Genomic DNA, 16530 nt, shown 5'->3' with positions numbered 1-16530 from the left:
CGACTCTGGGTGTTTTAGTTCCTCCCTATGAAAAATCTGTTCCCCCAAAAGCATGATTTCTGGTTCATCCCCCCGTCTGGGAAACCGAACAGAAAACGTGACTAGAGGGAGAAATCAATAAGATTCGAGGTGTTCTCAGCAGCTGACGTGTTATTCTGGGCTCCAGGCAGGAAAACCTTGCCTCCGTGGGGAGTGGTGACTCCCTCGAGAGGCAGCGCCTCTCCGGATCCAGAAAACGTGGGCGGGATCCAGAGTGGTATTTGCTGCTGGGAGATTTCCGGAGTCTCATCGAATGGTTTGGGTTGAATAGGGAACTGGCAATCCCTGCCTGTTTCCTGGACAGCCAGAGTTTGCCCATCTCCTGGGCGCTGGGTTAGGAAGAGAGATTTGGGACAAGGAAGAATGAGCATTTCACATTCTGAACTGAACTAGGAAGCTGTTTGCTTGTCAAATCAATGAACAAACACAACTCAATAGAGAGGAAGAGGGAAACATGAAAATTCCTCCAAGAGATGGATTAGGAGTTTGGGATAAATAGATGCAAACTCTTGTTCTATAGAACGAATAAACAAGAAGTTCCTACTGTATAGTATAGGGAACTATATTCAATATCCTGTGATAAACCATAATGGAAAAGAATATGAAAAACAATGCATATATATGTATAAATGATTCACTGTGCTGTACAGTAGAAATTAACACATTGTCCATTAACTATACTTCAATAAAATAAATTTTTAATAAAAAGTCCTCCAAAATTCACTAGAACACAACAGGATCAGAAATAGTTAATCTAAAATTCTTATTCCTAAGCATCCTGTTTGTTTTGAGCCACCAGAATATCCCACAAGGCCTTGTGCTATGTGCAACTACTCTGTTTTAAGAGTAGTTGGAAGTGCCTTACCTGAACCAAGGAAACCTAGATGCTAGAATTAAAATGATTAAGGGAAAAAAAGAAAGAAAAACCTCAGTAGATAAACTCTTATCATCCCATCTACAGCAGTGGGTCTCAACTGTGATGATTTTGCTCCCCAGGAGACATATTGCCATGGCTGAGGACATTTTTGCTTGGTGTAACTGGGAAGGAAGGCCTCTAGTGGGTAGAAGCCAGTGATGCCACTAAACAGTCTGATGATGCATCTGACAGCCGTCTCTGCAGACAAATCATCCGACCCCAAATGCTAACTCCTCTGCAGTGGCGAAACCCTGACTTTGAGTTATCATTCCAAAGTTTCACCTAATTTCCTTCCCATCCATGCTCTAAGGGGGCTCGGCATCTATGCAAGAGAGGAATCATTCAAGTGATTCTGCCTCCTTGTATGTCTTGGGCTTCCTGATTCCCGGAAGCCTGCACCGTACAGCGGATATTGACACAGCAAGGGTACTTCTCCAGCATCCCCACCAACTTTCCAGGGAGGCCTCCAAGTATTTGCTTCTGGCTTTATGTTCGAACCAAAAGCAGAAACTTGGTGATCGGCAGCAAAGTGGGATGAATTGGCCCCCACCCAAGCAGTTAGGAGGCAACAGATAATGGAAGACAAAAAGTGAATGAGGAATGAGTTATTCATTTGAGCAAGTCAGTATCTGAGAAATCCACTCACTAGCAAATTCCCTGAAGTGAAATTCGCAAAAGCGAGATTACCATGCCTTGCTCCCAGTGCAAGCAAATATGATGTGGCTGATTTTATTTGTTTAATACCTTGGGGGAATGACACCCAATCAATATCCACAGAGAGAAAACAGTGCTTTGCTAAATCCTAATGCATGTTCCAAGCAACTTTATATTCTCCAAACTTCCTTTGTAAAGGAAGTGGTATGACTGTTCAAGGAAGGCCATGCCCCTTCAGGGGCTGCTCCCCTGTGAGGACTGGGGGAAATATTGTATAGGAGCCCGTATCACAGAAAATAATCCGCATCATCAACAAATGCTGGCGAAACCCACAAAAGGGAATTTGGCTGGATCCATCTAGCTTAGATGTGAAATGTTGATCTCCGCGCAATAAGGCCAGCTCTCCAGGCTTATCACTTAGTTCCTAAGTGACCTGGGTTATCCAGAGAGGAGAGGGTCAGTCAAAGAAAGTTCTGAGATGAACAAAGCAAGAGGGGAACATCTTAGACACTCAGACGCCATCTCATCAACGCCAACACCTGAATCTAGTCTCTGCAATAGATGGTTATTTTAGAACCAAAGACTTCCATCCACTTCCAAATGATTCAGAAAAGCCTGGATTTCTTCCCAAGAAGCAATTATTTAGTCCTGGTGAAAAACTCAATCTAGAGAGAGAAATACACAGTTATAGCCTCTAGAGAAAAATAGATATTGAAAAAGAAATAAAAGCAACACTAACACTAATGCACATGGAATAAATATGCCCTCAAAGGCCTTACTAACCAATATATATTTCGAAAATGTTTATCAAAAGTCAGTTCTAATCCAATCAGGGAACATCTGGTTGCTCTTCCTATTGCCCCAGAAGATGATGAACAATGCTTGCAAAGGAACGAATAACAAATCGCCGTAATTATGGTTCTCACCTGGATCCCCTTGGGTTGAAAGTCCCATGTTGCTGCCTGGAGGACGCAGAGGCTTAGCCTACAGACGCCATTAGACTCATAAAAGAAGGAATCTTGATCCTAATCCAGTGTTGCCCATCCACAAAGATACCCCCACGACCTGCTCCCAAGTTGTCGCTTTGGAGGGAAGACACAGAAAAGAATGGGGAAGTCCTGTGTGTATTTTTTTTTTTAAATCAATGAATCGCTGCCTCCCTCCTGTGCTGATAGAGAGTCCAAAGGTTCTACCCTTCTATTGGAGCACCCCCAAGGCCCATCCGGGCCTGCATGACACGAGTGCCCTCGCTCTGGGCACGATGTACTTTCACAGACACTGACACCGTGGCTTGGTTAGTAAATATTTACAGGTGCCCCACTCTAATTTTAGGAAGGTCAAGTTTGCAAAGGTGCCTTGGCAGGCAGGACTTCCGTTAGTCTTTATCAACTTGGGAAAGCACACTATAATTAAGCACAGTATTTGGAGAGTTTCACTGAAATCCCTGGAGTCTACACTAGCCTTAGACTTTCAAAAATTAACTTACAGCCCCTGTCCCCCTTTTCTTGATACTCACCAAGTTCCTCTTTAAAGATGGGATGGGATGATAGAGGAAGGAAGAGACAATGTATCAGAAGGAAAAAAAGCTTCAGAACACCTCTTTTCCAACAAGCCAGGGGTGAATTTGTGATCACTTAAGAAATGGGGACGTGAAGCCAATCCTGCTTTTGCCTCAGTAAAGTATGAAATGAGAGTAATTAAAACTGTGATCCCTGGAGTAAAAAGTTCACCCAATAAGTTCTCCAAATTTCAAGGAGCTTTTGTTTTACTAGATGCTGTTAGTTTCATGTTAGTCACAGGGAAAAAAAAATGCCCACATGCACACGCACGACTAAATGTAGTCAGTTTGCTCAGCTGGTGCTGAAGTCACTACTGCCCACTAGGAGTGAGTTACTGTAATAATCCCCTTTTATTAATCATAGGCTGGAGGAAGCAGAAAGTGGGTGACATCATTAGGCAAAGGGCCGGCTAACTCATGCTCCAATTTACTCAGCTTTATTATAACATCTCTCAAGTGTCATATGAAAGCGATTACCAATTCACACTTTCCCCCTCTGAGCCATCATCCCTAACCTTAAAATTCAAACTCCCAGAGAAAAGCTTAGCTCTCAGGTAGAGGTATATGGAGGCCAAACCTCACCAAATTTCCTTGTCCCAAGGAGGATGGTCCTGCTCAAAACAGCTTTTCCTGATCTTAAGATGAAGATGGAGTTGATCTCTAGAACCATCACATCCCAATTAACTCTTGGTTTACTCTAGACTCTGGAGAGGACAGCTCATCCTGAGGAGGACCAGAAGGACGTGGGTAGATGCAGCTCCCCAGGATCTCATGATCACCAAGGACACAATTTCTGCACCCTAGGGATCTGAATTGTGAAAAGCACCATTGGATGATGCGCTTAAAGGTGGTAGTTAAGTTGTGGGCCCTGCAGCTAGACAGACTGGGTTGCCTTCAAGCTGCGGGATGCTGGGCAGATTCCGTATTGGTAACTTAGCTCTCATTGAGTGCTAATAATACTAGCCTCTCCTTCATAGGATCGTTGTGAGGAATCAATGAGTTAATACCTGCAAGGCATAAAGAAAAATGCCTGGCACAGAGTTAACGTTACTCACTAGTATTACTTCTTTCTCTAAAAGGCTTTGCTGACTGAACTGACCTCTCTGGAAACTGCTGTGTAGGGCCCTGGCAAGATGAGAAAATGTGCTATGAAAAGGCATTAAGGCAAACTGGTCCGGCCAGCCCTGACTGCACGTTTTGACCCCGTTACTGGCTTGACCATTACTAGTCAGTCTGCCTCTCTGTGGCCCAGTTTCCCTATCTCCTATTTATCAGATGAGGGAGCTCTGACAACTAAAAAATAACATATGACTTAAGTCAAAAAGAAACTGGTTTAAAGATGCTCAAGAGTTCAGACTTGAGACACTGTTGTTTCTTTAAAACATTTTGAACAAATTGTGGGTGCCCCCTACCTCTACATATTTGAAAAAGGAGCATGTCTGTAATATGCATACATCAGAAAAAAAAAGTTTTTATCAAGGCCAAGTTATACTTCATCCTCTTAGACTTGGGCCCTTGCAGAAGCAACTTTATAGGTATTTCCACTCCTGTCTTTACTTGAAGTCCCATCCTGATAGTGTTTTAAGGAGTCAAAATAAAGTTTACTTAGGCATGTGTGAGAGACAGAATGATAGACCAAAAGAAAAGTCTGCGGCTCTGTAATATTTAGATAGTGATGAAACTGACTCGGTGAGGCAGAGTGCAGTAATTACACAGGACAGTTTATTACTTGGGTTCACCTTTGCTCAGCTTTAAATTACAAGCACTCTACTTGGTGAGAAGTTTGGCTCCCCAAAATTATCAGCTGATGCAGGAAAGAGCTGCCAGACCATACTCCTTATGTAAAATAGTCATCCAATACGTAGCAACTTCAGGATCTTCAAACTGGAATTCTCCCTTGGACTGCAAAGCATGCCAGGATATCTGCTGCCCCCTAACTGATACCATGAATAATAGCAGGTACTTTTTAAGAAGCAAAGGAAGGTTCAGGTACTGCAGTTATATTGTAGGTGTGAATCTGGTCATGTCCACAAATCTGCTTGTGGTTTGGAAGGCAAAGCCATGGCCGAGAGTCATGCTTTTCCCTAATCTTCTCTTACTGAGGAAAGACTCCTGATTTCTAGCAGCTGCCAAGGTGGAACCAGAGCAAAAGGATGACAAGCACAAGTCAGAAACATTGGATTCTATTTGAAACAAATCAAAAGAAACTTTCATGGAGGCATTCAAATAAACCTCTTCTATACAAATTTCTAGGAGACCCAGAAAAGGAATGTGGCCACCAAGGAAAGGGAGACACCTCAAGTTGGAATCCTTACTGACCTGGGCAGCATCCCTGACCTACCTGGTAATCCAGCTTTATGTGAGTGGGAAGAGGCGGAGGCGCCCTCTTCTGGTGCATCAGGACAGAAAGGAAGCTTATGAAGGTAGCAGAAGAGGAGACCAATACCAAAATTGGTGCTTTGAAAATAGCATCGGTCCTGGTTCTGAAAGTAACAGAGATTCTTTGTATAAAATGTGGAAAAAATAGATAAATATAAAAGATGTAAATCATGGATAATCATCCCTCCCAGTAATAATCATTAAAATGCTGCTATATTACACATATATCTATATATTATACCTATATAATATATGTACATATATACAAAAGAATATATACAAAAGTGATAAAGAATCTGCCTGCCAATGCAGGAGATGCAGGAGACTTGGGTTCTATCCCTGGATTGGGAAAGTCCCCTGGAAAAGGGAATGGCAACCCACTCCAGTATTCTTGCCTGGAAAATCCATGGACAGAGGAGCCTGGAGGGTTACAGTCCAGGGGTTCACAAACAATCAGACACGACTGAGCAACTGAGCATGCATGCATTCATATGAGTATGTGTAAAATAAAATTTCAAACATATATTGTAAGTATGATTTTGTATGATGATCCTTTCCATTTACTATTTTCATTGGTTCAATTAGTTCTTGAAAAATGTTAATGCCTGAGAAGTAATCTAGCATAGAAATGTGCCTTTATTTTTAAACCAGTCTACTAGTATTGTACATTGAAGTTGTTCACAGAATTTTGCAATTACTGTTACAGATATCTTTACATTTTTGAATGCATCTCTGATTATTTCCTTCAGATAAATTCCTAGAAGTTGAGTTATTGCATCTAAAAGTATTGAAGTGAGTTTGCAGCCTGGAATGATAAGTGGGAGTCCCTAAAACTGCTATTTGAAGTCTCACCCGTGGAATGGACACACTGCCCGGGACTCTTTCCCAACTGGGACTCCAGATTGCTGTTACTTGGGACTTGCCAGTGCAGTTTTTAGTCTGGGTGTTGGTCGGCCCAATTTGGTGATATGAACAAATCTGAATCCAAGCAGTAAAAGTTGATCCAGACTCCAGTGACTTAAAAGGTTTGACTTAGTGGGCACACCCAAAATGTGGCCATCTGGGAGAAAAAGCAGCATACAGGGGGCTCAGGATCGAAATTATTCTTGGAAGCCTGAACGTAATGTGGATTGTCATTCATGCCTCAATACTCAAGAATATGCTACAATTAAAATAAAAATATGAAGAAAGTTATTAGGGAATTTTCAGCTTGTGAAACATGAGCCAGACCCAAACTCAGGTTAACTTCACCTGCCCAGCAAATAAGGCCTGTTTTCTGAACTTTGCCTTTCTGTGGACAAACTTTATCTGTCTGATAGATTACACAGCACTGGTTAAAATTATAGCTCAAGCCTTGAACCCTAGTATTATGTGCCAATTTCATGTGTTACTTTAATAATTGTACTGACTTACTGATAGACTATGGCAAAGCTATAGGGGGACTGCTATCTGGACCAACTTCTTGCATTTGGGAACCTTACTTATTAGAGAACTCCACCAACTATTGTGAATGGACTATCTTCCCTAAATACTATAGTATTTTTTAAAATAGCTCCTCAGTTTGTATGTATTTTAACCAATGATTTAGAAACTATCTCCACCTATCAGTTAGGAACCCCCTTTTCCAGATGCCTAACATGTGTTTGGGCTTCCCAGGTGGTGCTAGCGATAAAGCCTGCCTGCTCAATCCCTGGGTCAGGAAGATCCCCTAGGAAAATGAAATGACAACCCACTCTAGTATTCTTGCCTGGAGAATTCCACGGACAGAGGAGCCTGGTGGACTATCATCCATGGGGTTGCAAAGGGTCAGACACTACTGAATCGACTTAGCACACACTCACAACACATTTGATCATTTATATTGGAAGGAAAACTCAGGAAAATACCAGGAAAACTCAGGTATTGTGGACTCAAATGTTGTTTCCCAACTCTTTCTATTCCCAATATTAGCTTCCCTTTAGAATGCTTATGTAAGACTTTGCAAGAAGCCAAAGAGTTACCAAATTTCATAGACAAGCCTAACTATACCTTGATAGGATATTCTGTTGTTACTACTGTTGCTGCAAATAAGTTAATAGATGTAAGAGTTGATGTACAAAAACATACTTCTCTTTCATGGTGAGACTGTTTCTTTACTAAATCCCTTATTCAAAAATTGTTTTCTGCATTGTTTAACCCATTACTTGTTTCTTGGATCACTTTATTTCTATTGACTATCTGGAATTGTCATTCAACATAGATTTAAAAAGACTGCTTTTGTTATTTTGCCTCATTCCTATGCTCTTCAACCTAAACATTCCTGAGGGCAACTGTTAGGGAAATTAAAATGGAGGATTGTTCAAGCTTCAGAAGTTGGAGAGCAGGCCTCTGATCTTGCTTCTAAGTTGCCTGGACACTACTTGATTCTGTGCAAAAAATGTTAAAATAAAACTAGAGCTGCATTTTTGTGTGCAAACTGATGATAATATCTGTTTGCAGTCTGGAATTATAAGTGGGAGCCCCTGAAACTACAATTTGAAGTCTCACCCATGGAGTGGATACACTGCCCAGAAATCTCCCAATTGGGACTCCAGATTGCTGTTACTCAGGACTTCTCAGGCTATTTTGAAGTCTGGAGATCTGTCAGCCCAATTTGAAGATGTATGTGCCTTTACTTTTCTCTATGGTTTCCATTTCTCTCTTCTTTTAGTGATTATATATTGAAATTAAGTCAGTTAATCCTCTATTAAATATTGAAGTTTTAAAAATGAATAAATAAAAGTATGGAAGTATTTCAGATCTTCATATATATTGCCAAATTTCTCCCCTGAAGGGCTTTACCTATTTACAACCAATAGTGTAAGGGCATGACTCTCAGCTCATGATTTAGCCTGGAGGTTATCATAGTATTTCCCCCAGCTCAGATATGGTATATGGCTTGTTTTAATCTGAATTTAATTAATAAATTATTAATTAAAATGAAACATTTTATTTTCCACAAATTTTCTTTTGAGTAGCTCTTCATGTCCTTTGCCCATTGTTTATACTTTTTATTTGTAAGAATTCATATAGTTTTATATTTTAAATACAAATTAATTGCATTAAATTTATATACACAATTTTAAATATATTTTATTATTGAGAATTCTTATTTTTTTAATATAAATTTATTTATTTTAATTGGAGGCTAATTACCTTACAGTACTGTATTGGTTTTGCCATCAATTCAGTTCAGTCGTGTCCAACTCTTTGCGACCCCATGAATCGCAGCACGCCAGGCCTCCCTGTCTGTCACCAACTGCCGGAGTTTACTCAAACTCATGTCCATTGAGTCGGTGATGCCATCCAGCCATCTCATCCTCTGTCGTCCCCTTCTCCTCCTGCTCACTTCATGGGAAATAGATGGGGAAACAGTGGAAACAGGGTCAGACTTTATTTTTTTGGGCTCCAAAATCACTGCAGATAGTGATTGCAGCTATGAAATCAAAAGACGCTTACTCCTTAGAAGGAAAGTTAAAACCAACCTAGATAGCATTTTAAAAAGTAGAGAATTTACTTTGCCAACAAAGGTCTGTCTAGTCAAGGCTATGGTTTTTCCAGTGGTCATATATGGGTGTGAGAGTTGGACGGTGAAGAAAGTTGAGCGTGAAGAATTGATGCTTTTGAACTGTGGTGTTAGTTTTGCCATGTATTGACATGAATCCGCCACGGGAGAATTCTTAATATTAAGAATCCTAACCTGTTGTCTGCTATAGTTTATTTTAATTTTTATGTTTGTTCTTTACTGTTTGATTTTTTTATAGTGTTTTGGAACAAAAAAGAATTTGCATTTTAACATAGACTAATCTAGGAATCTTTTACTTTATGGTAAACCTTCTTCTCCATCAGGAAATCAAATAGATATTTATTTATATTTTTCTCTAAACTATTTTTGCATTTTATTCTTTAATCCAGAATATTTGGAATATATTTTGGCATACAAATGAAAAAAGAACTGTAAGAGAAAACTCTTGAGAGTCCTGTGAACAAATCTGGCTTCTATAACTAAAACAAGCCACATCTGAGGACCGGAGAATTCACGCTTTCGAACTTTGGTGCTAGAGAAGATTCTAGAGAGTTTCTTGGACAGCTACGAGATCGAGCCAGTCAATCCTAAGGAAATCAATCCTGAATATTCTTTGGAAGGATTGATGCTGAAGCTGAAGCTCCAATACTCTGGCCACCTGACACGAAGAGCCTATTCATTGGAAAAGACCCCACTCATTGGAAAAGACCCCGACCCTGAGAAAGATTGAGGACAGGAGAAGAAGGGGGCAAAAGAGGATGAGATGATTGGATGGCATCACTGACTTAGTGGACATGAGTTTGAGCAAACTCTGGGAGATAGTAAAGGACAGGGAAGCCTGGAGTGCTGCAGTCCCTGTGGTTACAAATAGATGGACATGACTTAGTGACTGAATACCAAATTTTCTTTTAAGTCTTTAGGTTAAACTTCTAAAATAGTCCTAAAGATAGTTTTTAAAGTGCCCGTAGAAAGGACACTTTCTGTTCTGTGCCCTCAATAATTTGTTTTCTCCATCAGCAATTTTTTCTATTTGCTCACCTTTCATACCTTTGGTTTTCCTCATGCTATAACAGTTGTACCCTCACACTCAAGATGAACTTTGTTAATTACCATAGCTGGCATGTTAATTATTGTGATTTTTTGATTATCATGATTTTGATTATTTTTTTTAATTATCATGATTTATCATAATTATAGCCAAGGAATGATTTCCTTGGCTATAGTCTAGATAGGTCTGTTTCTCTAAAAACCCTCTCTTGCAATTCTTTTTTTCTTTTCTTTTTTTTTTTTTTAGAGATTTGATCCTGCTTTCTTGATGCTTGCATTTTATTTATTTGCCATGCTCCACAACGTGTGGGATCTTAGTTTCCTGACCAGGGAAGCACAGTGTCCTAACCACTAGACCACAAAGGAAATCCTCCTCCCCCTGACTCTTGATGGTTAGAGACACACACACATGGATTTTTTTTACTTTAGTTCTGTTTCTTAAGCCCTAGTGCCTAGAACAGTGCCTGGCATATACTTAGGACCTAAAAAAAACTAAGAAACCATCATTGTTGAAGGAATTTCTCTGTTTCTCTGATTGTTAATGGAATCTGAAGAAAGCTTCTAATGAAACATAGGCACTAACCTAACCTTTCAAGATGATTTGTTTTTTTGCTTGTTTTTATTATAGCAACTTCTGAAAATTAAATAAAAAATAGAAAGAATAATCTGATAATTAGTGCACTCTGCATCAATAATCAGAAAATAAGAATCCTGACTCTGTTTGTATTAGTGAGATTCTGATTGTTATGACAATCAAACTAAATCTTAGTTTCTCTAAATAGAGAGGCCATAAATCTTACCAAATGCTTGTTTCCCAAGGCTTTTGGGGAATTTAAGTAAATATTTTAAGAGCTATTTTAATCACTTTAGAAACAGTATGTTTTACAAATACTCATCACCAGCCTTTATTCATAATTTCACCATAATTGTACCTCCTGATGATAACATAGCACACATCAGAGAATGACTTTCTGGATTGTCATGTGTGGATAAAAACTTGATTGAATCAAATTCTCTGGCATTCATTTCTTAATATTAACACTTGATTGATGTTCTTTCTCCTAGCAAATAGCCTTCTATTTGCTACTAGAGAGATTTGATACTTGCTTGATTTTTTTTTGTTGCTCTCAAACTTAGCTTGTTCCTATATTTTTATTATTATGGATGCTCACTAACTTTGTTTCATTTTGTTTTTATTTATCTTCATAATTCAAAACCTCCTTATAATGATATGACAGATGTTTTTTTTAATTAACATTTCCTGAAGTCTGTTTAGTGCTTTTCACCCTACACACTGATATTTCTTTTAGCTCTAGAAAGTTTTCTTATAATTAATCTGGTTTCCTCTCTAGGGACGACTTTAATTCTTAGCTAGGATTTTTATTTTATGAACCACATATCTTTCTTCTCCCAGTGTTCATATCATGGTTTTTTCTTCTTTTTTTTCTTTCTGGAAGAGATACTGCAGAGTATCACACTCATCAGTGTTAAAGTTTATTCACTATTAATCTTATTTTTTATAGTCTCTAGCACATATTTTAATTCTGTTATTGCAATTTTCATTTCTTTACAAGTCTTTTTTATCTCTCTTAGTTATTTTTTCATCCTTTCTTTCTAAGTTATTCTATTGCCTTTTATCACATAGCACTCTCTTTTCAGGCTACTTTTTCTTAGGCTGCTTTATAATGCCAGATTTCTAATATGTTCTCCAATTAGTAAATAGTTTTAGGAAGAATACTTTTCCCTTGAATGTTATTCATGGGCACTTTTCTTTTTTCAATTGTATAGTTCTTACATTGGTGTTTTCTTTTTTCCTTTTCCTCTTGCATTGCGAAGAAAGCTATCACATTTGATGTTTGCAATTAGACAGGGTATGTGAATTCCTCAGCTCTGTTCTCTGACTTCTGTGATGTGGTTAGGTACCTTGGAAGGAAAGTTAATAATGATTCCTAGAATCTGGCATTCATTCTTCTTCTTTAAAATAATTTATTTTGTATTGGGATATAAACAATTACCAATGCTATGATAGTTTCAGGTGAATAGCAGAGGGACTCAGCCATACATATGCATGTATCCATTCTCCCCAAAATTCCCCTCCCATCCAGGCTACCACATAACACTCAGCGGAGTTCCATGTGCTTTAAAGTAGGTCCTTGTTGGCTATCCATTTTAAATATAGCAGTGTGTACATGTCCATCCCAAACTCCCTAACCATCCCTTTCCCCTATCCTTCCCCCCGGCCATCATAAGTTTGTTCTCTAAGTCTGTGAGTCCCTTTCAGTTTTATAAGTTCATTTGTGTCATTTATTTTTAGATTCCACATATAGGGTATATATGATATTTCTCCTTCTCTGACTGACTTCACTCAGTATGACTCTTCTTAGAACTGATTCTATGATATTCTGTACCAATAGGATATAGAAAAACCCACAATTCCCAAGATGCCTTTATAGAGGTACTTCCACTTCTAACCAGGAGAGCTTTACCAGTTCAGTTCAGTCATTCAGTCATGTCTGACTCTTTGCAACCCCATGGACTGCAGCACTCCAGGCTTCCTTGTCCTTCACGATCTCCCAGAGTTTGCTCAAACTCATGTCCATTGAGTCAGTGATGTCATCCAACCATCTCATCCTCTGTCATCCCCTTCTCCTCCCACCTTCAATCTTTCCCAGCATCAGGGTCTTTTCTAATGACTCAGTTCTTTGCATCAGGTGGCCAAAATATTGGACCTTCACCACCATTCCTTCCAATGAATATTCAGGACTGATTTCCTTTAGGGATTCCTTTAGGATACACTTGAAAGAATAATGCCACTCCTCCTCCCACAGTGTAGAGTCTTCAGGTATGATGACACAGATCAGTAATCTAATCAACGGATTTTTTAAATGTGACCTCCTGAGCTTTGCTCTTCAATATCATGAAGTAGAAGAATGTGTGCTCATCTTCTGCTGAGAGAACTCCAAAATTGCAACTGACCATTGAACAACCATTGACAGGAGAAGGTTGGTTCCCACCCATAAAAAGTACCCTATGTCAAAGGGAAAGAAGAAGCCCCAGTAAGACTGGCAGGAGAGGTGAAATCACATTTAAAATCAAACCCCAGAGATGCTAGGATAGCTCAAACAAAACCTTGTGTGCACCAGGACCCAGGTACCCCATTAGAGACTGATCCAGATCTGCCTTTGAGTGTGTGAGTGTCTCCTGCAGAGGCACCGATCAGCAGTGGCTTGCCAGTTGGCATAGTCCATTAGCCTCCTCTTTGGAGGAGGTCGCCGTTAGCCCCAGCATAGAGCCACCAAGCAGATGACCCACAAACTAGAGAACAATTAAACCAAAGAATTTCTTTCACTGTTACAAAAGTTCTAGGACCCACATCAGATTTGCCAACCTGGGAATCCAGCAAAGGAACTGAGAACTCCCAGGGAGTTTGACTTTGAAGACCAATGGGATTTGGTTATAGAACTTCCACAGACTGGGGAAAAAGACTCTTGGAGGGCACAAATAAAACCTTGTGAGCACCAGGACCCAGGAGAAAAGAACAATGACTCCATATGAGACTGAGCCAGACTTGCTTGTGAGTGTCCTGGAGTCTCTGGTGGAGGTGTGGGTTGACAGTAGCCTTCTGTGGGGTCAGGGGCATTGAATAAAATGGTCCTGGGAGTTGCCAGGTTAAAGTCCTTTTGAAGGAGGTTACTGCCTTTGGGGCAGTTGGCCTCGGGGCAAACTACAGGGAGGGAACACAGCTCCACCCATCAACAGAAAATTGGATTAAAGACTTAGTGAGCATGGCCCTGCCCATCAGAACAAGACACAGCCAGTCCTTCCCATCAGGAAGCTTCCGAAAGCTTCTTATCCTTATCCATCAGAGGGCAGACAGAATGAAAACCACAATTACAGGAAACTAACCAAACTGATCACATGGATCACACAGCCTTGTCTAACTCAATGAAACTATGAGCCATGCCATGTAGGGCCATCCAAGATGGATGGGTCATGGTGGAGAGTTCTGACAAAACATGGTCCACTGGAGAAGGGAATGGAAAACCACTTCAGTATTTGTGCCTTGAGAACCCCATGATCAGTAAGAAAAGGCAAAAAGATATGACACTGAAAGATGAACTCCCCAGGTCAGTAGGTGCCCAATATGCTACTGGAGAAGAGTGGAGGAAAAACTCCAGAAAAAATGAAGAGGAGAGGCTGAGCTTTATACCAAGGGAGTCAATGTTTCCAGGATTCACTGTGTCAATATCTGTCCCCTTGTTTTCTAGAAGTGACAGTCCCAAGATTAATGCAGACAGGTGAAAGGGACACAAAAGGAGAGGAACGAAGGGAAGAGAGCAATGTTCTAGCCCCACTGGAAAATGAAAATGAGGGTGCTCAGTTGACTAGCCAGGAGCCATTGGAGAGGAATATTGGAGAGGAATAAATGTTTTCCTTTTTTCTGTATATTGCTTTATTTCATGGGTCAGTGCACAGGTTGACCAATCAAGCCTCAGCGAAATCAGAGTTAATGAAGCTCTCCCCCAAATTCTTGGTTTGGTTGTCTTTCACTATCGAAGGTAACCAAAAAGTGAATCAGGAGCATGTTTTTTTCCTGTGAAACAATGAATCAATTCAACTGTGTTTTTATTTTCCATCCGTGAAGAGGTTCTAAAGTAAAGTGGATTCCCTGTATTCATGCCATTTTCTGTTAACTGGCTATTTCTGTTCAAAATGACTTGTAGATTGTCACAACTTGGTGGCTGGTCCCAATCACAATTTTCTCTATCAGATACCTGAGAGGAAAGATTTGCTGGATTAGTAATGTTTTAAAACATGGCAACAAGTTAAATGACATGTACAGTTCTAAGTATCCTAATTATTAGAGTTACCATTAGTGATCACAATAGTAATTGATGTTTCTGTGTTCGTAGCCAGCCTGAGACATGGTTTTCTGAGCAGGAGACATCTCAGAGTTTGTCAGCTTGCCATGGAGCCTCAGATTCGGCCAGCAGGGTCTTCATGAGTCATGAGTTCCACTGCAGCCAAGGCTGCCCAAAATGCAACTCTTCTCCAGACATTTTCACAGGAACTGGGGGTGCCTCGGCATTTGGAAAGCTACCGTGTACCCTGTCCACACTCAATAAATGCTCGTTAATAACGACAATGGGGGTGTGTGTTCCATCTCCCTTTTCTCCTGAACGCCTCTATTTAGGAAGCCACAGATGTTTCCCCAAGTAATTTATTCCATGGCTTGACTGGCTGCACAGTCAAAGGAAATTTTTCCAAACATCTCCCTTGAATGTTTCCATTTTCTTTTTGAGTCTCTTGTCTTGTACATGTACCCACACCGTGTTGGTGGTTAAGCAGTCATGCTGGGAGGACCCTGCTTCAGATGACTTGTTTCCAGGTAACCAAGTCCAAGAACATATTCCTGGATCCTAGGTATAAGTTGAGTTTGGTTTGCATCCATTCATTATGAAAAAAAAAAAAAATTTGTTTTCCACTTACTATTTTTTTCCCTAAATTTTGGGGATTATGCTAAGATGTAAGACTGGGAATCCAGAGGGTTGGATCCAGAGACTTTCCGACTCTGTGGTTGCACAGTGGCTGAGTTCACTGCTAGTAACAACAAAGTCCACAAGAGAATGAGCTGGCTTTCCAAAGTCACCCTTCTGCTGAGAGAAGGCTCTTCAGAGATGCCTGGTACAGTGGCACATGTTCATGCACATGAGCCCATGTAGAGGGATTTGAGTGTGTGTGCACTTGGCTGTGAGTAAATGCAACATATAAGCAAAGCATGTTTTAGGTGGACATTAAAGTCAATCAATTAGGATCTATTATCCAGCAGTTTCTGTGCTTACTTTGCCAGCATGAGTTCCTCCCTTTACAGCATAATAGGATCAGCCTTGTGCGATGTCTGAATTCCAAAATGATTTACCTTGGACATGACCTGAAAAGCCTTCCCTTTCCAAGGTAACTCTCCTAGTGGCAGGTAATACAGGCTAAGAGAAATTCACTATTTTACATTTTAGGAATTTTTAAAGTAACTCCTCAATGGAAAAACATCCTTGATATTAAGATTAATTAAATTCCTACTGATATCCATTAATACTGGGCTTCCCATCTGGCTCAGTGGTAAAGGGCCCAACTGCCAATGCAGTAGATGTAACAGACTCCAGTTCAATCCCTGGGTTGGGAAGATCCCATGGAGGAGGGCACAGTAATCCACTCCAGTTTTCTTGCTTGGAGAATCCCATAGACAGAGGAGCCTGGTGGGCTACAGTCCATAGGGTTGCAAAGAGTGAAGTGACTGAAGTGACTTAGCATGCGCGCACATCCATTAACTAGTGAGGTGGGTGTGGGAACAGAGATTCAAATAAAGCAGGTAAGCTCCTCTGCTTATGGTTGAGA

Source organism: Cervus canadensis, chromosome 3 (genome assembly GCF_019320065.1).
Source record: "Cervus canadensis isolate Bull #8, Minnesota chromosome 3, ASM1932006v1, whole genome shotgun sequence".
Lineage (NCBI taxonomy): Eukaryota > Metazoa > Chordata > Mammalia > Artiodactyla > Cervidae > Cervus > Cervus canadensis.
Note: the sequence above shows the minus strand (reverse complement) of the source record.